General features: G+C 36.0%; 1 protein-coding gene and 1 non-coding gene across 2 annotated transcripts in view; one reads left to right on the plus strand and one right to left on the minus strand.

The window, feature by feature from the left end:
- Window positions 1–26,177, minus strand: part of FBXL7 (F-box and leucine rich repeat protein 7) — a 482,247-nt gene that overhangs the window by 194,337 nt on the left and 261,733 nt on the right. The gene's annotated exons all lie outside the window — the stretch shown is intronic.
- On the plus strand, window positions 2,910–3,014 carry LOC114048231. The gene has a single exon (XR_003569712.1). It is a non-coding gene; the product is annotated as a U6 spliceosomal RNA (small nuclear RNA).

Below are 26,177 nucleotides of genomic sequence, written 5' to 3' on the forward strand. Positions count from 1 at the left end.
TTTCTTTCTTTCTTTCTTTCTTTCTTTCTTTCTTTCTTTCTTTCTTTTTTTTTTTATGTGAGGAAATTGGGGTTAAGTAACTTGCCCAGAGTCACACAAGTAATGAGTATATGTGTTTGAGGCCAGATTTGAACTGGTGCTCTATCCACTGTGCCACCTCGTTGCCCCTACATATTTTCTATTAGCCAAAAGTAACACTACTCTGAACTATGTATACTAGCTAATAATAAAATTAGCAATTTTTGCAAATGTTCTAAATTTCAGCAAGATTTTATACCCTTCCCCTTTCCAATTAATTTTAATTAAAAATTTTTTACTATAATGGCAATATTAGTTATGTGCTACCTAAAGACGCTTCATCCAAGGTACAAACATTAGCTAATTAAATGCTAGATAATACTCCCATTTCCTAATTGTTTTTGACTTGTCTTTACAATGTTCTTAATACTATTATCATCAAATTAAGGCCATAAGCCATGCTTGGATGATCCTATGTTTATTAGTGTGTGTTAAAGAGCAGTTAATTCTTAATTCCCATTAGAATAATGAAAAGCATTGCCACCAGAATACAAAATGGTATCTAATCCACCATCATCATGTCAGTACTGAGAAAACTAGACTGATCACGTGTGTAGTTAGTCAGAAATATCTGAATCCTAGATGGTCAGCGTGAGAGTTAAAGAGCATCCAAATGGCAACCAGGATGGTGAATGACCTCAACATCAGGCCAAAAAGGGACATTTAGCCTGGACAAGATAATTTTTAGTGAGGATATAATTTCTAAGACTTGATAACTCAAAGCATTATACGTATGTGTGTGTCTGTGCACATAATATAAGTAAAATCTCATTTGGTCCTCAAAATATGCCTATATGTATTTATAATGTATTTTCTATTTCTTACAGATGAAGGAGCTAAGGTTTAGAGAAGTTAAATGTCTATCTCAAGGATATTTAGCAAGCACCTGTCAAGTTTTGAATCCTGGTCCTCTATCAGAATGCCTGTGTTTACTTCTAGAGAACCATGCTACCATCAATTCTGATTATTTTGCTTATGTGTTTTAGTCATACCACACTATAAGGACTCTGAGGTCAAGAACCATGTTTTCTCTTATTTTAGTTTTTTCACCCTACTGTAGTTCAATATTAAAAAGCAGGATTTGAGCCCATATTTATGCTGCTCTTTCCTCTCCCCTAAGCTCTCTTCCAGTATTTGGGTGATTATCAGATGGAATAGAGATTAGAATGGTTCTGTTTGGCATCAGACCACAGAAGTAGCAATACTGGATAGAAAAATAACAGGAACATTTATTCAGCATCTACTATATGCAAAGTATTTATTGTGTTAGGTACAGGGGATAAACAAACAAACAAACAAAAATCAAAACTCCTGCCTTCAATGAGCTTACCTTTTCTAACGGTATGGGCATATCTCAACCTCTGTCAAGGCCTGCCTAAAGTCCTTTGAAGCCTCAGACTTAACTTACCTGTCACATTTTGATTCAATAGAAGGCAGGTATAGAAAATGAGATCAGGTGGTCTAATGCCTTTCATGACACCCACTCACAGACAGAGCAGACAAACTAGAGGTATTGGCTCCCTTGGGACACAAACAAACAGCACCAACTTTCCACGTTTCCTAATTCAACAGAAGAAATCTCTAAAATTCTAAACAATGCAGTAAGTATAAAAGAAGTCCTGGAATGAAAACCCCACCACATAAAATGGAGTCCTTGAAGGGAAGGTCACTATTATGTTTGCTGCTGTATGAAAGAAGTATTGCCACATCAGGTCGCAAGGTTGATTTGCACAAGACAAGCCTCAAATAGTCTTAGTTATAACTCTGTGTGTGTGTGTGTGTGTGTGTGTGTGTGTGTGTGTGTTCATATCTATAGTTATGTATCAACTGACCATTTTCCATCTGATGTTTTTGGGGTTTTTTTAAGGTGAAATAATGATTGCTGAGCAATCATTCAGAACACCACATAAATGTACTGATTCTCATGTTTCAATATCTGAAATAACTGAAAATCAATTGCAAATGATGATAAAAGAAACAAAATAATGTGAGATGTTTGATTTGGTAATTAATGAACTGCTTAGCCATTTGCATCCTTGCTTCCCTCAAAACTCCCACATCTGGGACCACTTGAATCCCACATGGAGGTTTGATCCTATGTTAGGTTCTGAGACCAATACAAGTTAATATGAATATAAATAGCTTTAGATCAACAGCTCAGCATGGAGTCAATCTTGCAGTGTGTCTTACTCTGACCCAGATAACTACACAACTGGGTTACTGACTTCTTTCCCTATGACAAAATCCCCGTATTGCATTCCAGTTCAGTAGTAAATTAGTAACTTCCTTGTTCCACTATTGCTCAGATCCTGTATCATAAATAGTTCCTCCAACAACTGGATTTCCTGATCATGAACCCAGTACCTGCATGACTTGGTTTCTAGTATCTGTCCTCAAGCTGACTTTCTGCCTAGCAGACTCTGGCATGTGGATAAATATCCCAGATATTGGACTCAATATGGACTTTTGACAGAGGATTTTTCTCAAAATGAACTGATCTCCAGGTCTGGTGCCTACCTTCGGAACCCCAACTCTGGGTGCCCATTCTTTATTAAACCATCACCATATGCTTTCTCTTCTGTCCTGAAATCTGAACTATTCCTACACTTATATAGTTTCAGTTTTCCTAGTTTGATTTATCCTACCATCAATAAGCATTAGTTATCATAGTTGACATTAATCAACAACAAGGGCCAATCATAAAACCCTCCCTCTATTCTGGAAAACCATTGCAGGTTTGAAGGTAATACTTTATGCCTAGAATTAGCCTCATTTGAATTGATATCTGGTTACCTTTAAGCAAATACTTATTTTAGTATTGACAACCTCTAATTTATTTCAGTGGCATATAGACTATAACTGGAAGGATATAGAGAAGATTAGAATCTACTCTGTCCAAGGATGACACACATACTTGTGAAATGTCCTATATTTTTCTTCCACAAAGTCCTACTCTTATGCCTTATCAACAAGTGGAGGTGACCTTGGGTTCCCAAAGGGTTTTCAAAGGCATTGAATATGGTTCTGCCTATGGACCAATCCAGCTATGGATGTTCAACTCCAGAAAGTTGGTTCTTGATGACGATTATTTTTTTTTGGGGGGGGTGGGGTGGATGGTGGAAGGCTATGGCAACTCATGATATAATATTTTCAGGTAAACACATTGTTTCCCATAAAATATAGAATGTTTTTATGTTCAACTGTGTGCTAACAGAAAAAAGTACTAAAAATGGGATGTCCATTTTTAGTTGGTATTATGCCACTTAGAATCATTCATTCAGCAACTATTTATAGAGCTCTCACTGCACAAAAAAGTTATTCTATGTGGAGCTTCCTATTTAACTGGTAGTTATGCAATGACAATTATTTTTAATGAGCAGGGACCTCAAAACTGGAGTCAATTGGCTACAAAGAGGGGTATTCTGGAGCCAGCTCAAACCAGCTATTGAGAGCTGGTTGTTATCTTTTCAATGTAAGCATTTACACTTTGGAATCAGCAAACACGACAAATAAAGGCTTGTTTTATTCATTCATCTATCTATCTGTCTGTCTGTCTATCTATCTATCTAGCTATGATTATCTAGACTTAAAGTGATGGAGAAAATGTTAACAACAGATTAAACTTAAGAAAATGTTTTGTGTACATATCCCCTCAACCCCCAACCGACTGTTAAACTTTTACTAGCAGATTGTTGGCTACAAAGTCTACTTTGATACTTTTCTTTTATTTAGGAAGTTTTTCAGAAGTAAAACAACAACAAAAAATGGCTTTTAGTAAATCAAATAGGAGAAGGCTGTACTCATAAAATAGCTATGTGTTTTGAATTGAGCTGCTGATTTAGAAGGAATTATCAACAAGAAAAAGGTTATAGGTATGCCCATTACCCTTGCACAAATACAGACCATCCTTAACCCCATCCAGCTGTCTTCCACACAAGTGCCACTGGTCACAAGGGGGAAAGGTGATAGACTAGAGATTCTGATACCCAAACACTTATATACCTTATTGATGATAAATCAGTAATATCATCTTTCTAAATGAAAGCCAGTAGCACTCTTGGAGGGGATTAGAAAATGCCTATATCATTTGTTTGTATGAGTTTATATAAATCTAGTTTTAATTTCAAAACTAACATTTGTTGTCTTTTCCACATTTTTTGTTAAACAGAAAAAAGTTTAAAGTCAGCTGAGGAGTGAATTTGGCTAATGTCCACTTTTTGGTGTCTATAATTATGTTACAGGTTTGGTTTTGTTATTTCAAAGGCTGTTTATTTTCCTCAAGGTAATATGCCTGAAAATGAGGTAGTGGTCACTAAATCAGAGGTGGTGACTTCATGGCCCAGATAACTAGGCTTTTCTAAAGCGTGAATAACAAAGAAAAAAAAGGGACTACAATTACAATTAAACTGACTTCAACTAACATTTATTAAGTACCTTCTATGTGCCAGGCCTGGTGCTAAGCCCTGGGGATACAAATAAGAAAAAGAAAGACAATCCTTTCCCTCAAGGAGTTTACAACCGAATGACAATCACACAGATTCAGTTGTATAAACTTCTCCAGCAACGTTCTAAAAGGAAATTAATATTAAGCATTGATTAAGGTTGCATTTCATAGCATTTGAGCAGAGCAATGACCATCTTGACCAAACCCCTCATTTTATAGATGTGGAAGCAGAAGCCCTAGAATTACCCAAGACTAACCCACAGTCTATAAATGGCAGAACCAGAATCAGGCTTCTTTGAAGACAACTTTTTAGTTTTCCTTAGTATGCCACCACTACCTTCCCATGAAGAAAATATTTGGAAAAAAATTTGCTAAAGTCATCCAAGGAATTATAAAAGAGTTCCTCACTTCCAGAAATTAAAAAAAAAAATTCTAGTCTGAAGAGGCCAACCATTCTCATCCTCAAATATGCTATTTGATTAATATGATATCATAAAGCCCTAGATCAGAAAACAAAAAAGCCAACAAAAATCTGTCACCCACTACAGTTTCATAGTAAACGTCAATAGATATTCAGCAATTTTTAATATAAACCTATTGTTTTTCTTAGGGTCAAAGTAAAAAAAAAAATAACCCTGAATCATTTTGAAACCAAAAGTTTTTCTGGGGGTGTATGTATTTCTTTGGCTTTGGAATTTACGAACAGTTTGAAGCCAAAAGACATAAGATGCATTGTTAAAAAGGGACTGAGAAGTCATCAGATGTTGTCATACAGAACCAAAGCGGAGAGATGCTAAATAACTTACACAAATCACATAGGTAGCAGTAGGAAAAGACCCAAAACATTCTGATCATAGATTTAATAGTTGGGCAGTTTATAGGCAGTCAGATGGCTCAGTGCACAGAGTTAAAATCCAGCATCAGATACTCACTAGCTGCGTGACTCTGGACAAGTCACTTAACCTCTGTTTGCTTAATCCACTGGAGAAGGAAAGGGCAAACTACTCCAGTATCTTTGCCAACAAAACCCTCCTGACTCCAAGGCCAGTGCTCTATCCAGCCCACCACCTAGCTGCCCCACCCTGTTTGCAGTTTTCTTGGCAAAGATACTGGAGGGGTTTGTGATTTCCTTCTCCAGCTCATTTTACAGATGAAGAAACTGAGGCATGAAGAAACAGGGTGAAGTGACTTGCCCAGGGTCACACAGCTAGTAAGTGTCTGAGGCCAGATTTGAATTCAGGAATATGTGTCTTCCTGACTCTAGGCTTGGTACTCTATCCACTGCTCCATCTAGCTGCTTCATTTCCATGATTACTACTTCCACTTTGATGATTAGTATCACCATCACCACCATCAGTAATACTTCATAATACTTGTAACAAGTTAGTTGATTGATGTTTTATGGTCTGATTTATAATTTTATTTTCAAAACTGTTTGAACTTTTTTTTGGAGGTGATTAACAGTATTCCTTTTTCTTTGTATTTGTATCCCTGCTGCTTAGTACAGTATGTGGGACATAATAAACATTTAAAAAAAGTTTGATACCTTCTTTTAGGCTGGTGAACAAATGGAATTCTAGTAAGCTTAGCTCCCTGATGCAAAATTAAATACTTATAGAATTGAAACATACTTGTAAAATGAAAGCACACTTTCATTGCTAATAGTAACTAAGGCCCATAATTAAGAACAAGAGAGATCAGGTTAAATATTAGCTTTGAGAATGGAAGTGTAAATGATAACATTATTTATGAATTTAACTGTTCTTTACTGCTATTAAGAATTAGATTATGTTTGAGTTTTAGCTATGACAGATGCATTACATTAAAATATACATATATGTGCATGTGTACATAGATGCCTATACAAACACACACACAAATATATACATGTGTGTTTATATAGTATATATGTATATATACTATATATATATATAGTATCTCCATTTCTTGTCTGTCCTTGAAGTGCAAGGGCTGCTCACGGGTCTGATTCCACCATTGAACAGCATGGGAGCTTTGACTTGATCAGTTTTTTGCCTTGACTGGTTTTCCCCTCTTCAAACAACCTGGCAGGCTACGCCAACTTGGGTGTCAGTATTGTAATGCCAAACCTAGTGTAGACACTCAGACCAGCTTAGCCCATTGCAGCTCAGAACTCCCAAGCTCCACAAATCTGCCAGCTTCAGCCTCCCCAGCTGACCACATGAAGTTTAAAATGAATTTTCATTTTAAAGGGAAGTAGAGGACTAAAGAACCATGATCAATTGGGTACTTGTAAAGAATAGCTATGGGAATTACTGTTCAGGTTAGGATTGGGAGAGGGGATTGGGGTTAAGGCTTAACATTTTAAGATGGTTTTCCATTTACTCAAGTATATAGTCCCCGATGTGAACAAAATAAATAACTATTTAAGCTGTATCATTAGCAGGGGGCTGTCCTCCTCAAAGGGAAATGGCATTCATTTCCACTAAACCATATCCTGAGAGTTACAGTCTATTAGCCAATCCTCAGTGACTTTGCAGTGTTACTTTTCCATAGCTGCGGGCAGCCATCAGCCCTGCATCAGCACCCCAATACAGAATCACAAGTGATTTTCCTGGCAAAACCCGCACTCATGAAACATAACATTATTTGGTATTTGGGGTTTGTCAATTTCCTGAAATAAAAAGAATAAGAATAAAAATATTGGATTCAGGCTTTTGCCAAAAGAAATTAGGATGTGGCAAATAATAGCACTTGTCTCAGTGGGGATGCATCCAAAGGCTACATTGTGGGACCATATAATCATAGGCTGTTAGAGTCAGGAGGAACCTTAGGGATCATCTGGTCCAGCTCCCATTTTATGTCTTTTTTCTTCACCACTCCAATGCAGCAGTACAGCAGCTGTCTGACCAGGGGCACTCTGGCAGAAAAGATCATGTCATGTTTACTTGAAAAATACTTTCCTCTCTTTTCTTAGTATATGCTTACTGCTAAAATAGAGATATTCGTGTGTTCCTGGGAACACAAATGTGCCCTTAGTTGAGCCTTTAAGAATCTGGCTAAAGAGTTGATTAAAAAATTGTTTAAAGCATGAACAGTATTAAAACAAATGTCGTTTTTGCTTTCAACTCACACACCTCTCTGGCAGTCCTACTGAGTCTTTGAAAAGCTTCTACACCTGCTGAGAAGCAAAAGGAAATAGTATAGAGAAAAAAAATCAAATATTTTCTCTTTCATTTCTCCTTTTTGAATTATAATAATTTGGTGAATTCAAAGAACATGTGCCACTTAACATTCATTTATATTTATAGTGTTGTTATTTTAAATCAGTGATGGATTCCAAACAGGGCTGGCTTAATGAGATTTTTAAGCAAATAAATTTTGCCTCTTTTTTCTTCAGACTCTCTTCTATTCCTAGTTCCATTCCTTCAGATATTCATACTTTCAGAGGATCACACATCTAGAACTGAAAGGAAACTTAGAGATCATCTAACCTCCTTATCGTGCAAATAAGAAAACTGAAGCCCAGGAAAGTTAAGTGATTTGCACAAGGTCACATGGGCACTAAGTATCAGAGATGGGATTTAAACCCAGATTCTGGTGCACTTAATGCTCTATCACTCTGTTTTCTCTGTGTTACTTATCTTCTTATCTCTTCCAGTTCCATTAAAACCAGCTTTCAAGAAATTCAGTTTAAGACTCTTTAACAATACTAAAAAACACTTATTGAGTTCTACCTACATTCAGGGTACCATGCTAGGTCCTGAGGATATAAAGACAAAATATGGAAACTTCTGTAACTAGTGAGGTTACAATATTGTGTGTGGTGGGTGATATGGGCACACAAATAAATGTAATATAAATAAGAAAATGACTCAGTGCAGAAGAGAATTAAGCACAATGTCTGAGAACAGTTCCATAAGAGCAAGAGTTCTTAGCTTTTTTTTTTTATATTATGGACCTCATTTGCATTCTGGTTCAGTCTATTCTCAGAATAATGTTTTTAAATACATATAATAAAATATATGGCATTACAAAAGAAACAAAGTACATTGAAATACAGTTATCAAGATTTTTGGGAAAAAAACATTCATGGACCCCAGGTTATGAATCCCTGCTTTAGAAGGAAGAAAAAGAAATGGATATTGGACTGTGATGAAAAAGAAAAGTAGGTATGTGTGTGTGTGGGGGGGGTGATTTCATTATCCACCGATATTTCTTTGAGCTATACATTTCTAGGCAGATGTTCAATTTCAAACAAACACACATGGTTGATAAAGGGAGTGAAAAGCATCATTTTCCTCTATCATATTCTTGACTGCCATGAGTCTTATGATTTGCATCCTGAAGACAGTTAGCATTTTAGCTGGGAAACCATCTATGAAAATGGATGATGGTAGCATCATAAATTAAGTTTCTGACCCTACATTCTTTTATGATCTTATTTATTTCCTGAATAAACCTTTTAACTGGACTAGAGCCTGTAATTATTAACCCAAGACAAATCACTTTCCATCTCTGCCCTCATCTGTAAAATGGGGACAATGACATATGTAAAACATATCCCATAGGTTTTAATAAGAAACACATTTATTAAGTCAAGTAGTACAAGCCAACAATCAACAAACATTTATTAAGCACCTACTATGTACCAGACATTATGATAAGTGCAGCAAAAGACAGTTCCTGCCTTCAAGGACTTCACAATCTAATTTGGGAGGGAACAAGCAAATAATATGTACAAGCAAGCTATATACAAGGTAAAGAAGAAATAATTAAAAGAAAGAAGGCATTAAAATTAGGAGGCTTGGCAAAGGTTTCCTTTAGAAGATTGGATTTTAGTTGGTACTTGAATGAAGTTAGGGAAGCCAGTAGGCATAGATAAAGAGGGAAAGTTTTACAAGCATGAGGGACAGGCTGTAAAAACACCTGGAGCAAAGAGGGTGTCTTGATCGTGGAATAGCCAGAAGACCAGTGACACTGGATCTAAGAATATATGATAGGGAGTAAGATATAAAAAGACTGGAAAAGGAGGAGGGGGCTAGGGTTTGAAGGCCAAACAGAACCACTAGAGTTTGTAGAGTGGGGCAGGGGGGTAACATGGTTGGATGTGAGCTTTGGGAAAATCACTTTGGTGACTAAATGGACAATGGAGTGGAATGGAGAGAGACTTGAGACATGCAGACAACCACTCTGTGAGATAGTTATTACTATCACCCCCTCCCTTTTTTTTAAAAAATAGATAATGACACTGAGGCTTAGAGGAGTTCAGTGATTTGTTCAGGGTCACACAGCAGGTTAAATGTGGGCTCAAGTATTTGAAACCAAGTTTTCCTAATTCCAAGTCCACCATTCTATTATGCCATGGTGTCTCTTGAATTAATCAAATGGATTAATAAGCAAGTAGAGGGTAGGAGGCCACATTAGATGTGGGAGAAGGAAAAAAATCAGAAATTTTACAACAAAGTCCAATAGGAAAGTGCAGAGAGAAAAGGTTCTGGTTTCAGGTGCAGGAGTCTGGTACCATGTATGAGACAAAGAGCCAAGCTAGGTGAAGAGGGTGGATTCAATTTTCTCACTACACTGAAGGGCTTCCCAGGCATGTATGTGTTTTAAACCAAGCTATAGACAGCTAGGGCAGGTCTTCCAGCCTTGCTCAAACTCAGCTGGAGACCTCTCACGCCATTGCTGCCTTCCTTAACTTCTACTCAATCTATGAGGGAATGAACACTGTCAAATTTAAATTTATCTAAATTATTATTTGATGGTATTTATATTTTGAGACTCAACATCTTCAATCATAGAATAACTATAAACGAATGAATATTAATTCTAAAGGACTTTTTTTAGTTCTTCCTTATTTTACAATGAGGGAACATATTCAAAAAAAGAGTGGCTTCTGCAGTTACAAAGCTATTCATAGAAGAGATAGGGCTAGAACCCAGGTTTCCTGATTCTCAATAACTTTATTCAGTGTTGCACTATCTTTTATCTATTCTGAATATATTTGTTTCAAGCTCTAAGGGAAATTCCCTAGTTACAATATGCTAAGATGTGTAAACAAGTCTGTGTTTACCCTAACCATAATGCTCCACAGTTTCATTGACTCCAATAAAATTTTATCTCAAAAGTTAATTTTTGAGATAGAAAAGTCCCAATTGTTTTTAATATGTCCATATATAGCAATTTCCCTTCCTCAACCATTCTGTTAATTATTATAATTGGGTGCTGCACCTTCCTCCACCTCCTTTTCATATATATTTCTTGATATACAACAATGAAAGCTGTATAGAGTATTTCAAGGATGGAATATTCATAAATGCCTTCTGTTTTGTGTTTTGTAATCTTCCTGATGAATTATATCTAGATGTGTTACAACTTCCTCTACCCCAATCCAACAAGGCCATCATAGTAAAAAAGCTTATGACTAGAAGCCAGTAGCCATAAATGTAGCGTGATGTGAAGTGTATAGAAAGTTCTCCATTGTTCCCATACCACATTTTAAGGATTCTTTTAATTTATATATAAATATTTTCTATCTAGGATAACATATTAGGCCCTTATCTGTCACTTAACCCTTTACAAAAAATTAATTTATCAGATTAGCTACCCACTTTTTGGGGTGTTCAATCAACCAAACACTTAATCAAAAAGCATTTATTTATTAAGGCCTTATTAGGTGTCAAACTGCTATGCTAGATACTAGAGGTACAAAGAAAAAAATGAATCAATTCCCATTCTCAAGGACCTTACATTCTATTCTTTTTTTTCTTCTAAAGTGAAATATAAAAAAAAAAACAACAAATAGATATGATTTGGCTGATAGTTTCTTGGGAAGGAGGACAAACAGAGTGGTTAGTAATCATTCTTTTTTTTTTTTTGTTAGTTATCCTTCACTAGCAACTCAGGAGGATGTTACTACTTGTCATTTTTCTTACAGTATTGTTTTATATTTAAAAAAAAAGATATGACACATATAGCCATGCCTTTAGCTAAAAGTAAAACAAATATAGAGTTAAATGAGAAGTGTTCTAAAACCAGGATAGGTGATACCCAGAAAGCTCCTACTTTCTTGCTTATCAGCAGAATAAAGGCAAAAAGTAATCCTATTTGTCTCTCCATTTTGATTTCAGAAATATTTTCAGAGAGGACAAAAATTTTGTGAAAAAGGAATTTTTCTGCTTTACTCTGCCTCTCTCTCTCTCTCTCTCTCTCTCTCTTTCTCTCTCTCTCACACACACACACATACACACATGTATATATATTATGTATGTGTGTATATATGTATATGTATACTATATATGTGTGTGTGTGTGTGTGTGTGTGTGTATACACACACACTTGTTGTCTTCTCTTCCCTTATTTAGATGTAGGGAGTTAGGGGTTGTATTTGTATCCCCAGTGCCTAGTGTGTAGTAGTTACTTAATAAACACACTCACATGCATATACACATAATGTGCATATGTGTATAGTTATAAGCAAACATATATACAATATTTGTTTTACAATATTTTAGTATGTTACAAATGATTACTGACTTTATTTTTAAGATTTACAAGCAATTCTTTATAATTTTGGACCTAAATTCCATGCAGAATTGGAGTTTGGATTGTGGCCCATTCCCTAATAAAGTGGCCTTACAAACATTCCATATCAAAAAAAAAGAAAAAAAAATTAATGTCAGATAAAACATAAAAGAGTTCATTTTTCCCTAAAAATAAACTACATAAAATGAAAGCATGAACAAAATATAGGTGACCAAGAACAAATATTGGATGCCTTATTTGAATTATGAAATATGATAGATTATCATACAAAATAATCTATAACGTGTTATTTGATACAATCATTATACATGTGCAAAATTGTCTGTTTGCTCATTTGATTAATCATATATCTCTCTTCACACCCTAAATTGCAAATCTTTAAACCAGAGAACAGTGGCTAGTCATTGACAGGTCCTGGGTACATGCAACAGAAATATAAAGAATGGGGGAATGGGACATGAATAAACAAACATATCTGCAGGATTAATGTAAGAAGTGTTTGGTTAACTTTGCCAGAACCAACTTTCAAATATTGAATTATATATCTTGGGGAACAAAAATAAAAGAAAACAAATATACCACGGGCAAAAGATTTCAAAAGATTCACCAACAGTGCTTATAGCAAATAAATTCATCCATCTGTTCATACATTTATTTTTTCATTATGAATAGAAACATGCTGGACAGAGATAACTTTTTTCAACCATGAAGTGCAATTTGACATGATTGTTATTTCTGGCACCCAGTGTCTCTGTACAGAGCACCATAAAGTACACAGAGCTGAGCCAAGTAAGGACTTCTGCCAGTCATTTCCAGGGAATCAGAAACTGAAACATGACCCTCTCTTCTCTTCTCTAAACATACTCAGAGATTCAATATATCAGGGAAAATCTTCATCTCAATTTACCAGTATTTGTAATGCTCAAAAAGATAGAACAAGTCCATTCATTCTATGAAACACTACGTATCACATAGTTGTTAAAGAGACAGTGGCAGGTAGTTGAAGTTGAAATTTGTTTTTTTTTCCCTATTCCATTTTGCCCCTGAGCGCTGAATTTTGGTACAGAACGTATGCTTTGATGATTCCTTCCCAAGCTCTGCCATCCCACCACACCTTAATTGAAATTTCAAGGTCCTTTGTTGTCCTTGGCTATTAGGTGGTAGAGTGTTTAGAACACTGGACTTGGAGTCAGGGAGAATTGAGTTCAAATCCTGTTTCAGAAATTTATTACCTGTATGACCCTGGGGCAAGTACCTTGATCTGTCTCAGCCTTAGTTTCCTAATCCATAAAATGAAGGGGTAAAACCCAATGCCCCTAAGGTCCCTCTTAACTCCAAAACTATGATTTTGCAATCCATAGATGCCTTTCAATGATATCTCTTTTTTCAAGTGGTGGTGTAGTGTATAGAATCCTGTACTGAGAGTCAGGAAGACCTGAGTTAGAATCCTGACCCACTCACTAGATGTCTGATTCTGGTCAAATCACACACTTTTTGAAACCAAGGTTCCTAATTTGTAAGATAAGGGGATTGGACTCTGTCCATTAAGGTCCTTTCCAATCCATGATCCTAAGACCTCCTTCTTTAATCAAAGCTTCCTTTAACACAATTGCCCTTGAATGCACTAAGCATTTGTTATTTTGATGAAGTATTGATATTACCTAAGATAATCATGACCTGATGATTTCCCTATTTTTGTGAAGCCCTTAAGCTTTTATTCCAACAAAGCAAATAAAATGATCATACTGATTGAAATTGATATCTCCTAAGATGCTAATAATCATAGGCACCAGGCTTGCCTCATCATCATGGCTGACATCAAAAAGGAACACTGAATTGTAGTAATGTGAAGTTCTGATAGCACATCAAAAGCTGAACCTTCTTTTGGGAAATTCCTATTTATTCCTAGCTCATCAAACTTAATTGCATTTTATATGCCACATAGTGTATCTGGAGGAATCTCCTCCTTTTACTTTAATCATAAATCAACCAAAAAGTATAAAAATATTTTCAGCTCTCTCACAATCTGAGCATGAATGGAAAAGTGCATTGTAGAAATAGCTCCTCAGAAGCAAAATGAAAACTCAGATCTGGCTGTTGGAAATGGAACAAGCTTTCCATCTGATTTTAGATGGGCTTCCAAGCTAAACTAAGATTTCTTCTTTAACTTAAAAAAAACCAAAACATTCCCAGAACTCATATGAGAGACATTGTGACATATATAGTAAATAAAGGGCTAGGCTTGGAGTCAGGAAGTTCTGGGACTGATGCATCCTAGCTATATGCCCGTGAATAAGTCACTTAAACACTTTTTGTCTCAGGCAGTGCTCTGGGACTGGAAGTCACAGAGAAGTTGTTGATTTACATGGGTGTAAGATATTTCCACACTGATATTTTTATATCAATGGAATTATAGGTCCATATCTTCCTAGATTTATGTCTTCCCATGTCTGTTTCACACACATCTCATATACAATTCAATTCAACAAACAAGCAGGAGCCTACTCTCTGTCAGTGCCTGTACTAGCAGTGCACCACAAACATTTAATTTGCATATATTGTTCTAATTTACATTGTTGAATTGGCAAGACAAAAAGTAAAAGGAGGTTTATGTCTTCCATATTTTGCCTAGTGTATCATTAAAATAGAAGAATATGCTTTACTGGTATTCCTTTAAACAGATTACACACATAACATTATAAACACATGTGTGTGCATGTGTATCACATGCATACGATATAAAGTGGCATATATCACTAACTTCCATTTAATCAGTAAATCAACCAATTGGATGAATGCTTTTTCTATACATGTTCTGTGCTAGTCCCTATGGACACAAATATAAGAAATGAAGCATCTTGTTCTTTCAAGAAACATTCTACGGAGTGACACAACATGTACATTTACGTGTATTACATATATATGTATACAGAATAAGTATGGACAGAAGAAATTAAAAATAAATACAACCTAGTTAAATGCAAGTTAGTCAGGTTTAATGGGATCAGTAAAAGCTTCAAGTAGAAAGTGATTCTTGAGCTATCTTGAAGGAAGTGAGTTTCCATGAGGCTGAGGTATGGAGGGAGTGCATTCCAGACATGGGAGTAAAGCCATCAGAAGGCTCAGAGGTGGAAGACATTTTGAAAAACAGAAAGAAAGTCAGTTTGGCTAGACCCTATGGTTTGGGTTGGGGAAAATGTTTAATGAATGATACTAGAAAGGTGGGCTGTGGCCAAGCTGTGAAGAGCTTTAAAACCAAAGAGAGGAGTTTAGATTTTATCTCTGAGGCAATAGGGAGCAGTTACAGTTTACTAAGTTTGGAGGGGAATGACATAGTCAGAAATGTGCTCGAAAAAGAAAACCACTTGGTTTTCTTGGTCTGTGTGGAGAATGGATTGTAGTAGGGGGGTACTTGAGGCAGGGAGCTATTTAAATAGTCTAGGTGAAAGCTGATGAGGGAAGAAGAAGGAAAAGGAGTAGCAGCAGTAGTAGTAGTAGCAGTAGTATCAGGAAGCATTGTTCGGAGCTATGAGAAGTATAGGGAGTTATATCATTGTACTCTGCTAGTACTTGTAACACTAATAAAAAAGTAGATAATCCCTTTTAATTACAAGCAAACAAAAATATCAACCTCTATGTTTCTTGTTTCAAAATGTCTTTTTTTAATCCCCTAATTTTCTTTTTCTTCTCAAAATCAGCAATGTAGTTTTAAACTAAGGAAATAAATCTTACTCAAATAGACAAAATAGGTTGGGTTTTTTATTTCATTTTTCATTATTTTTAAAAATAATGTGTTTGTGGTATTGTTTTCTAATGTCCATCCTCCAAAAAAGCCTTCTCCATTGCTTTTTGCATTTTATACTTCAATATATTTTAGTTAAATTAATTTAAAATCAGATTAAGTTTAAAATTTTTATTTCTAAATGAGTAATTAGAACTCATGTTCAAAAGTTAAAAACAGATACCCAAATTCTATTGTTTTGAAGTCTAGTTATAAAAGGGGAAAATAATTTGTATAATTGGTTTCTGGGAAAATAACTTTATCAGCATGCTTTTTTGTGGGATATAGATTATCAATACACAAGATCTGCAGGAGTGAAAATGACAAATGGAAATGTTCAATCATTCACAACACATTCAGAACCTGACCAAACCACTTCTTTTTGTTGTTGTTGTTGTTGTTGTTGTTGTTGTTTAGTAGCTGGGAATTATCAGCCAGTTTGGATTCAATGACATGATTTATGATCTTCCCTTTTTTCTACATTCAAGTTAAGAATTTTATTCTGTAATTATATCTGGTATACACTATATTTAAAAAAATTCCTATATACAAGATATCTATCAGATAAATTTTTGTAAATTTAATTAAGTCAAGTCTCTCTCACACACACACATTGAGCATAGTAACTCCCAGTGGTGCCAGAAGACACATTATTCGCCCTATCCTTAATGAGTAGTGTACTGAGTACAATATGGTAATAGTAAATAGTAAATAAATTCAGTTAACTCTATCAGGCAGTGTCTTAGGGAAGGACTTTCATGGGGTCACTAAAAAACCTGGTCCTCAAATAAGCAGTCACAAAAACTCAGGTTATTTTAGTCAGAGATTGTTATAGTCTACCTAAACTCATAGGAGATTGTCTTAAATCAGAATATCGATGTTTTAAACATACTATAGCATATATTCCTGACTAGAAAGCCAGAAGTATTCATTGGAACAGGGTACCCATTGCTGGCATGCCAAAAAATGTTTTCTTCAATATTCAACACCTTGATGGATTTGTGATCTCATGATGTAGCTATTCACTTGAATGTTTCTAACTACAATTCACCTAACCTTTCTTGTCCTATGTTGTCCACAGGGGGCTAGCTTCCCATTGTTCTATTGGTATTACATAAGTATCAATGCAACATGCTATACATCTGTTATCCCTTACTCTCTCATTCTCACTCTGTGACTTTCCTACCTCTTTTTCTAGGAATATATCTCCCCGATGTCTTTTATGCCACTTTGTGTAATCCACTGCTAGTAATATGTTATAGACTATTTATACTCACTATGTTTCTTTTCATTGCTTTTTGAGTGACTCATAATTTTGACCCCTTAGAGATTGTGGTATTTCATGACTCATAGCCATATAACATCATCAGAAGAATATTAATGTTAAAAAGATTTTTTTTTCAGGGAGAATCTTAGGGTTATTATAAGGACTCTATAATTTCCCAAATGCAAACGAATCCCCTATCTTTTTCCTATTCAATTCTGGGCCAAGTACACTGTTCATTTACTGGGTCTGTCCAAGACATATGTACTGATCTATCAGGTTTATGGGCTATCCATCCAACTATTAAATGTCACAGTTTGGTTAACAGGTATCCTTTATCCTCGGTTTTGTTTTTGTTTTTCCCTGTGTCCATAATGAGGAAAAGAAAAACTTTTAAGTCATTACAGAGCTCATTTAGGAGACTGAAAAATTCATGGGCTTAAACTGAACAGGACATTATAATCTGAAGATTGTAGTCTGTCTCTAGATCCTCATCACCTACAAGGGAATCACTCTTCCTTTTGTACTCTTTACTGGATTCCTCTATGATGGTGGCACATGCCTTTGGTGGGCAAAAATTTCCTTAGTTTATGCCTCATTTGACAGTAATAATCTTAGGACTATTGGAAGAGAATCCTTAAGTCTTCATTTTGCTCTAAAGACACTTTTTTTTGTAAACAATAAACATGATGGAATCTTTTCTTCTCTACACCTTTCTGTCAGTTGTGTGACTGTAAAGATGGGGTTTGCTGTAGAGTATCATTTTTTCAAAAGCCTACCTGCTTCCTTCTTATAATTTCATCAAGGGTGCTACTGATATATGTTTATGTTATTCTCATAAAGATTTTGCACAGATGGGAAAATAGAGTTATGGGTAAGTAGTTTTTGATATCTCTACAAGTAGCCATGAGGAGTTGGAATTCCTAAAGATTTTTTTTCATGTTATAACATTCTGGATGAATTACCCTTTTACTTTGGCCATATTGGCCTATTGTTCCATACACCTGGCATTCTATCTTTGCAGTGACTTTTTCCTATGCTGTAAATTCATTCCCTCTTCACCTTCATTTCCCACCCAGCTGTACTCCTCTGAACTTCTCCAGAACTTCTTCATTCTGCAAGATTGCTTCAGTCCTGGAACACAAAACTCCTCATGAGCCCCACAGATACTCCCCTGTGCCCCCTGCTTTTCAGCCTCCTTCTATATGTCTTCCTTCATTAGATTGAAAGCTTCTTTTGGGCAAGAACTGGCTTGTGCCTCTCTTTGTATCTCCAGCACTTAGCACAGTGCTTAGCACATAGTAGATGTTTAATAAATGTTTATTGATTGACTGACTAATATGAATCATCTAGTATCACAATACTCTCTCCACTATACAGTATTGGAGAAATGCTGACAAATTGTTATTCCTAAATTCACTCTTTTCAATATTTCTTACTCCTTAAGAGAGTTATATCATTGCCTTACCTGCTACAGGACAGGTTATAATGACTAGGATTACATCTTATTTTACATTCTTATGTTTTATGGGATGTCCTTTTTGATGTCATTTAGCTTATATATGAGATTTAGATGCCTCTGTTTTCAAATCACAATGTAGAATGCATTAAAAATGAGTGTCATTCATTAAATGTTGATTCTTGTCAATTTCAACTCTAAAACAAGTACTTTCTGAGCTGTCCTTGATTTTGAGGTTCATCTTACATTTTAGTACATTTATGTTCCACAATATATTTACTAAAGGTACTCCACAGAAAGTGCAGCTAAGTGGCACAGAGGATAGCCTTGGGGCTTGGAGTCAGAAAGACCGGAGTTCAAATATGGCCTCAGACACTCACTAGCTGTGTGACCCTGGGCAAGTTACTTAACCCTGTTTCCTTCAGTTTTCTCATCTGTCAAATGAGCTGAAGAAGGAAATGGAAAACTACTACAGTATCTTTGCCAAGAAAATTCTAAATGGTGTCATGGAGAGACAAACATGCCTGAAATGACTGAACAATGACAACAAAACTTCACAGAAAATCACCTACCTTCATGAGGTGGAGGAACTTTTGGCTTGGGGTCCAAAATCTCTGTTAGCCTCTGGAAGAATCGTGGCCATGCTTAATTTTACTCCCACCTCTCTGGCTACTTTCTTCAGTGCCAGGCATATAGTAGGTGCTTAGTAAATGTTTATTGATTGACTGATTCATACCCTGGTCAACCTCCTAGCTGCTATTCACACACTTTCCTTATTGTTTCCCCAGTTCTGGACCCATGACCATGATCTAATCAACTGTGCTCCTGTTCCTGGAAGGGGCTGTTTTCTAATCTGGTTCCACTCAACAAACTGGTAACTTTGTGGATTAAAGTGTCCCTTTCTGCCAAGCATTCCTCTGTGTGTACTGTATCTTCCATTAAAATGTAGGGCATTTGTGAGGGCAAAGATTGCTTTTTCTTTTGTATTTGTGTTCATTTAATCATTCATTTGGTCATTCGTACATACCTTTACTTAACTTCTTTGTCTCAAATTTGTCATTCATATATACCTTTAATTAACTTCTTTGTTTCAAATTTGTAGTGATCACATAGAAAAGCAAACTTGAAGGTCCAGTATCTAGTCCTAAAACTTCTATTTCTATCATTCTATAAATTCAGTATCTCACTATGGAATTCTCCCTCTAATAGTGTAGACAGCAAGGTTATCCAAACCTTCTTGTCCTGTGCATCTTTTGCTCATAAATCTCCATGGAAGATCTTTCAGATGTGTCCCAGCCCTTCCTGGTTTTTTTTTTTAATATTTTGTGGGTTCCAGTGGAGCACTCAGTCTATCCATCCATTATCCCCCACTCTTGAAATTTGATCAGCACACAACATTTTTCCAATCATGGGTATCCTGAATGGTACTCCCCCCACTTCTTCATTTATATGTCATCTCATCCCTTTGAAAGTCACCCACAATTCTGATTATGCAGAGACTGTGATGCTTTAGCAGACATATACCATCTCCAAGATAATGTGAATGTGAAAAAATATAGATTTTTTTTCTTTTAGTCAAGTAGCAGCTTGGGATCATTGAAAGCATTTAACTGTATTTCAAATGCAAACTAGTCTATTTCTCACCCGTTGATTCTTATGTACCAAATGAAATTTGTGCCTTCACTTAGCCTATACCAAAAAATAAAAAAAAAGTACTGATGCTACCAATGCATATATAAATGAACACCATACATCTTCTCCCGCATTGTTGTAAAACAAAACACAAAAACATTCTGTCATAAAGCCAACTTATTTTCAATTTGAGCCTGTACTTCTTCGGAGAACAAAGCACACCAGGAGTAAAAGCAAACATCCTCATTCCACAGGAAAAAAGTCTTGCCATAAATATGACTTAATAGAGGGAGGGGAAAAAAAACCTATAAAATTTAAATACAAAAATAATCCCTTTCAAACATATTTCTCACTTGACTCATTTTTTGCCTTTATTTAGGAAACAGTTTGCAGCTGAATAAGAGCCAACTCTTTCCAGAAGTTTGCTCTTCAAGTCTGCTATGTAATGTCCGAGTTCTTATGCATTCCTTCTTTTCCATTTTCTGGCCAGGCTGTTTTCTATATTCATTGCACTTGAGGATGTGGGGTAACTCTCAATTTGGCCTAAAAGCTTCAACCTACTCATTATAGTAATAGTGTAATTACTGTAACATTTACTGTCTTTCCAAAATAAACCAGCAGAAAAGGAAACAGCTAAAAACAGGTAGTGGATGATCTTATTACTGACAAAGTCATCACTTACTATACAAAATAATGGACTCTCCTATAGAAATGATGGAAAGAGTGTTCAACTTGGGAATCTGAGGCCTTGATTTCAAATCTTGGCAATGACACTTACTAGCTATATGACCTTGGTTAAATAACTTCTCTAGTCTGTGTCCTAGTCTGTAAAATGAGAGTGTTCAACCTCAAAGGTTTCATTACTTTCTTAATCTGTGATCTTCTGATCCTCTGACTTCTGAAGTCCCCGAATATTCTAGATCTATGATCCTGAATCAATAATTCCCAGGAAAAGATGTGAGGATAATTTCTAAACTTACTCTATGGGAAAAAGAGTCTAAGGACCACATTTAAAAAAAAAAAAAGACCAACTCTTCATTATTTTTAAATTACTGAAGGATAGCCATTATTCAATTTGACAAACATTTGTTTAGTATATTCCATGTACAAGGCATTGTGCTAGGTGCTGGAGATACAGAGAAATTTCTTTGCCCCCAGGGCAATTACAGTCTAACCAGATTTGGGAGGAGATAAGACAGGCAGAAAAACAATTAGGACGCCAAGTCCAATGTCATAAGGGTAAAGGAGATATTCAAAGTAATATAAAAAATGTAAGGAGTGAGAGAAGTCACTTTGGTGGTGGGGGTGGAGCTCAACCAAAAAATGCTTCATTGAAGTGGTACCACCTTAGGTGAACTCTGAAAATAGAGAAGGAAAAAGCACATTTCAAATATGAGGAGCATGTGAGATAAGTCTTAGATTATGGTTCCAGTTGCAGTAAGGAAGGCAATGATTGTGAAACAAAACTGAAAAGGGAAGTTAGTGTCAGACTGTGGAGGGCCCTAAATTAAAAGTCAGACAAGAAGGTTGTATTGTATCGTATAATCAATAGAGTTACTAAAGATGTTTGAGTATTGGAAGAGACTTGGTGAAATGTATATGTTGTTTCCATATTAATTTATGCTTCTAAAAACTTCAGGATGAAAAATTTATTCTCTATTTAGTAGGTTACCTCCATTTTGCAGGTTAGGTGAAATGGAAAATTCATATAATTTACTCATATAAATACAAATTGCATAACACCAACATTTTAAATTCATGATAGAAATTCTATGGTGTTGTGTGGTACACTGAGAAATAATACTCTTCTTTTGTCATTTTGAAAATACAACTAGTTTTTTAAACAACGTCCTTAAAATTTGGTCATTTTCCAAGAAATTATATGATAAGTAAAATAGCAACTGTAGATGATACAAGATCTACATGATGAAATTCAACCACAAACATTTTTAAAATAAACAAAAATGTATTAATCATGACTATGGGCAGATAAATGAGATACTCACTCATGAGAGAGAGATTAAAAATCATGTGGTTCTTACCCTCATGGAGCTTCTATTCTACTGGGTGGAGGACATTGCTATCTACAAATCCCATGGACACTATGTAATCAATATATTACAAAATGAAAAAAAAAATTAGTTTCAATTTTCTCTCCCTGCCTCCAGACTTTGTGCCTTTTTCCAGTGGTGTGCTGGAGCAGGCTGTTAAATTTTCATTGGGAGTATTTATGACTTGGATGTCAGCAAACACTACAAACCAGGGCTTGATTTATTCTTTTGTAGACTGTCAAGACTTAAGAAAGTGATGGAAAAATAGTGAATAATGCAGAGTAAAAAAAAAAAAGGCCATCATACTCTCACACACACACACACACACACACACACACACACACACACACATTTTGTTTTCTGGAGAACTAATTGTTCAACATTTACCAGCACACTCTCCAAATGTAGAACACTGTGCTTATACAAATAGGAATCAGAGACATTCCCTATGCTCAAAAAGTTTACAACACACATACACAAATAAAATAATGGCAGAATATGCTAAGTACCATAATAGAGTTTTAATAAAGAACTATGGGAGTTTAAAAAAAGGAGAGATAACATCTGGTTGGTGAGCAGATGGTGGATTATATAAATCTTGCCATTTTTTTTTATAATAATATAACTGCTAACCATCAGGGTCTCCCAAGGCTCTGTCCTGGACCATCTTCCCTACTCCCTCTTTATTTAACTTGGTGATCTCATAAGCTCCTACAATTTCAATTAATAGCTCTATGCAAATAACTCTAAGATTTACTTGTCTAGCCCTAACTTCTCTTCCAACCTCCGAGTCTCGCATCTCCAACTGCCTTTTAAACATTAGGAAATGGATATTTCATAGTTATCTTAAACTCAACATGTGCAAAACAAAACTCATTAATTATTCCTCCAAAGCCTTTCTTCTTCATAACTTTCTTGTTATTGTCTTGGTTACCGCTATCCTCCCAGTCACTCAGGCTCATAACCTAGGTGTCATCTAGTAATCTTCACCATCTCTTAGCCTCCCGCCCTCCCCCATACCCAGATATTTGTCAAGTCCCATGATTTCCACTTATATAATGTCTCTCCCATATACCCCCTTTTCTCCTCTGGCTGTGCAGCTATCCTGATTCAGCCCCTTATCATCTCACACCTGGACTATTGCACTAGCCTGATGGATGGTCGCCCTGCCTCAAGACTATCCCTACACCAATCTTTTCTCCACTTAACTGTCAAATTGTTTTTCCTAAAGTGTAAGGCTGACCACATCACCCTCCTACTCTATTCAATAAACCCCAAGGACTCCATATTACCTTCAGATTTAAATAAAAATCCTTTGTTTGACTTTTACAGTTCTTTATAACCTGACTCCTTCCTACCTTTTCAGTCTTCTTATAGCTCCCCCCACCCCTCCTTCTACTTAGTCCGCAATTCAGTGACACTGACCTCCTTGCTGTTCTTTGAATGGGACAATACATCTCTGGACTCCAGGCATTTTCACTTGTTTCCCCGAATACCTGAAAATCTCTCCCTCATTTTCACCTCCTAGCTTCCGTGGTTTCCTTCATATCTCAGTAAAGTTTTATCAACAGTAAGTCTTTCCCAGGCCTCCCTAAGCTTAGTGCCTTCCTCTGAAACTATTTCCAAATTATCTTGTATATATCTTGTTCAGTTGTTTCAGTAGCGTCTGACTCTTTGGGAGAAGAAACCCCATTTAGGGTTTTCTTGGCAAAGATACTGGAGTGGTTTACCATTTCCTTCTCCAGCTCATTTTACAAATGAGGAAACTGAGACAAACAGGGTTCAGTGACCTGCCCATGGTCACACAGCTAGTAAGTATTTGAGGCCAGATTTGAAATCAGGAAGATTAGTCTTCCTGACTCTAGGCCTAGAACTCTATCCACCATACCACCTAGCTGCCCTATAGATCTTATTTGTACATAATTGTTTGCATATTGTCTCCTCTGCTTGACTGTGGACTCCTTGAGAACAGACACTGATTTTTGTTTGTTTGTTTGTTTTTCTTTGTATCCCCAGCACTTAGAACAGTGCCTGGCACAGAGTTATTGCTTAATGAAAGCTGGCTGACTAATTGAGAATATATCTAGGTGTAAGCCCTGCCTCTGATACAAAATAATGATGATTATAATAATGATAATAATAACAATAATTAACACTTATATAGCACTTTTAAGGTTTGCAAAGTACTTTACAAACATTTTGTTCTCACAACCAACTGGGGGGAAAGTGTACTATTATCTCTATTTTAATAGAATTTAAGTGACTTGATTGACTTTTCCTCACTCCAAGTCCAGTGTTCTATCCATTGTTCCTATCTAGGTGCCCATCATTAACTGCTGAGTGACCCTGAGCTATCTATTTCTTGATGCCTCAGAGAACTATTTAAAAACAATTAATCACCCAATGGCCAACTATTAAGTTTCAACTGTGTGCCAGATATTGTGCTGGTCTGGAGATATCAGGAATGATATAAACCTTGTGCTCATAGAGTGTATGGTTGCTGATTTGTTTTAGTAGAGGGCATTTAGTACATAAGTGAAGTTTCAGGTTGGGACCAAAAAACAACAGCAAAAACAAACAAACAAAAACAATTTTCCAAAGCACTTAGGACAATTATCAATATTCTAGTTTATAAAAGCAGAAACAGAAGGTGAGAGAGTCGGACTTACTCCAAACCAGTCAGCTAATGAATGGAAATGTGGAATTCTTTTCATTCCTAGTCTAGCATTCTTTATAACTGGTTAAGTTGCTATATCCTTAGCAAGTAATTTATTTTCTTTGGGGGAATTTTGTGCATGTGTGCATGCATGCTTGCGTGTGTGTGTTTAGTCTAGGTCTTTGATTCCATTAGTATAGAGAATTCTCAGGCTGGAGAACTCCTCCCTCACTGATGCAGATTAGTGATCTATCCATAATTTATAAACTTAGAGGCTACTGAGAATTTATGGGTCCTGTCCATGGTCACAAGAGGTAGGAATGAATTCAGATCTTCTTGGTTCCAAGGCTGACCCTTTATCTATATGCCATGTTGCTTCTTGGGAATTATTATTTATGGTTAATATCCAATATTATTCAAGGTTCTACAGAAACAGAGAGAGATATAATACCTACCTTCACAGAATTTACTTCTAAAAAGGCAAGTAACAAGTAAGTCAATGTATATAATACCACTCTTTGGCACCTCTCACTCTCCTTAATCTCTACCTATTGAAATTCTTTTCTTTTGTTCAAGGCTCAGCTAAGGTGTGAAGGCTTCATGCTCCTGCCATACAAACAGCAAATGAAAGACATGAAGATGTCTAGCCTGGAGGAAAAAAAAAAGCATTAAGAGGGGGAATATGACAGCTGAGAGACAGTATGATCCACTGGAAAGAATACTGACTCTGGAGTCAGGACCTATGATCAAATCTCATCTCTAAAGATTATTACCTCTGTTACTTTGAACAAGTCACTTAAATTCCCTGGAACCAAGTTTTCTCATCTGTAAAATGAGGATGGGATGTTGGAGTACATGGTTTCTGAGGTTCTTTTCAGCTCTGTGTCTGTGATCTTCCAATAAACATTTAAGGGGTTGTCATGTGGAAGAGGTCACAGATTTGTCCTGCTCGGCTTCATGAGGCAAAATCAGAACAACAGGCCAAAGTTGTGCTAGATGTTCTCTGAGGTCATTTTGTAATCCGATATTCTCTGGTCTTCAATAATAAAAGTTTATCCTCCCCAGCTGAACATGCTTTTCCTACTCAAAACATGGTATAGCACTTTGCCTTTACCCCATTTAATTTGAATCATAAGTATTTGTGTGCATGTATTCCCTAACAGGATGCATGGACTGTTTTGACTTTTCACCTCCACATCCCAGGGCTTGACACAAAGTGTTTAACATCTATTTAGTGGAGACATATCATGATACAGTGGAAAGAGCTCTGACTCAAGAGTCAGAG

The sequence above is a fragment of the Vombatus ursinus genome, unplaced genomic scaffold (assembly GCF_900497805.2).
Source record: "Vombatus ursinus unplaced genomic scaffold, bare-nosed wombat genome assembly UNPS02014791.1, whole genome shotgun sequence".
NCBI classification, from domain to species: Eukaryota; Metazoa; Chordata; class Mammalia; order Diprotodontia; family Vombatidae; genus Vombatus; species Vombatus ursinus.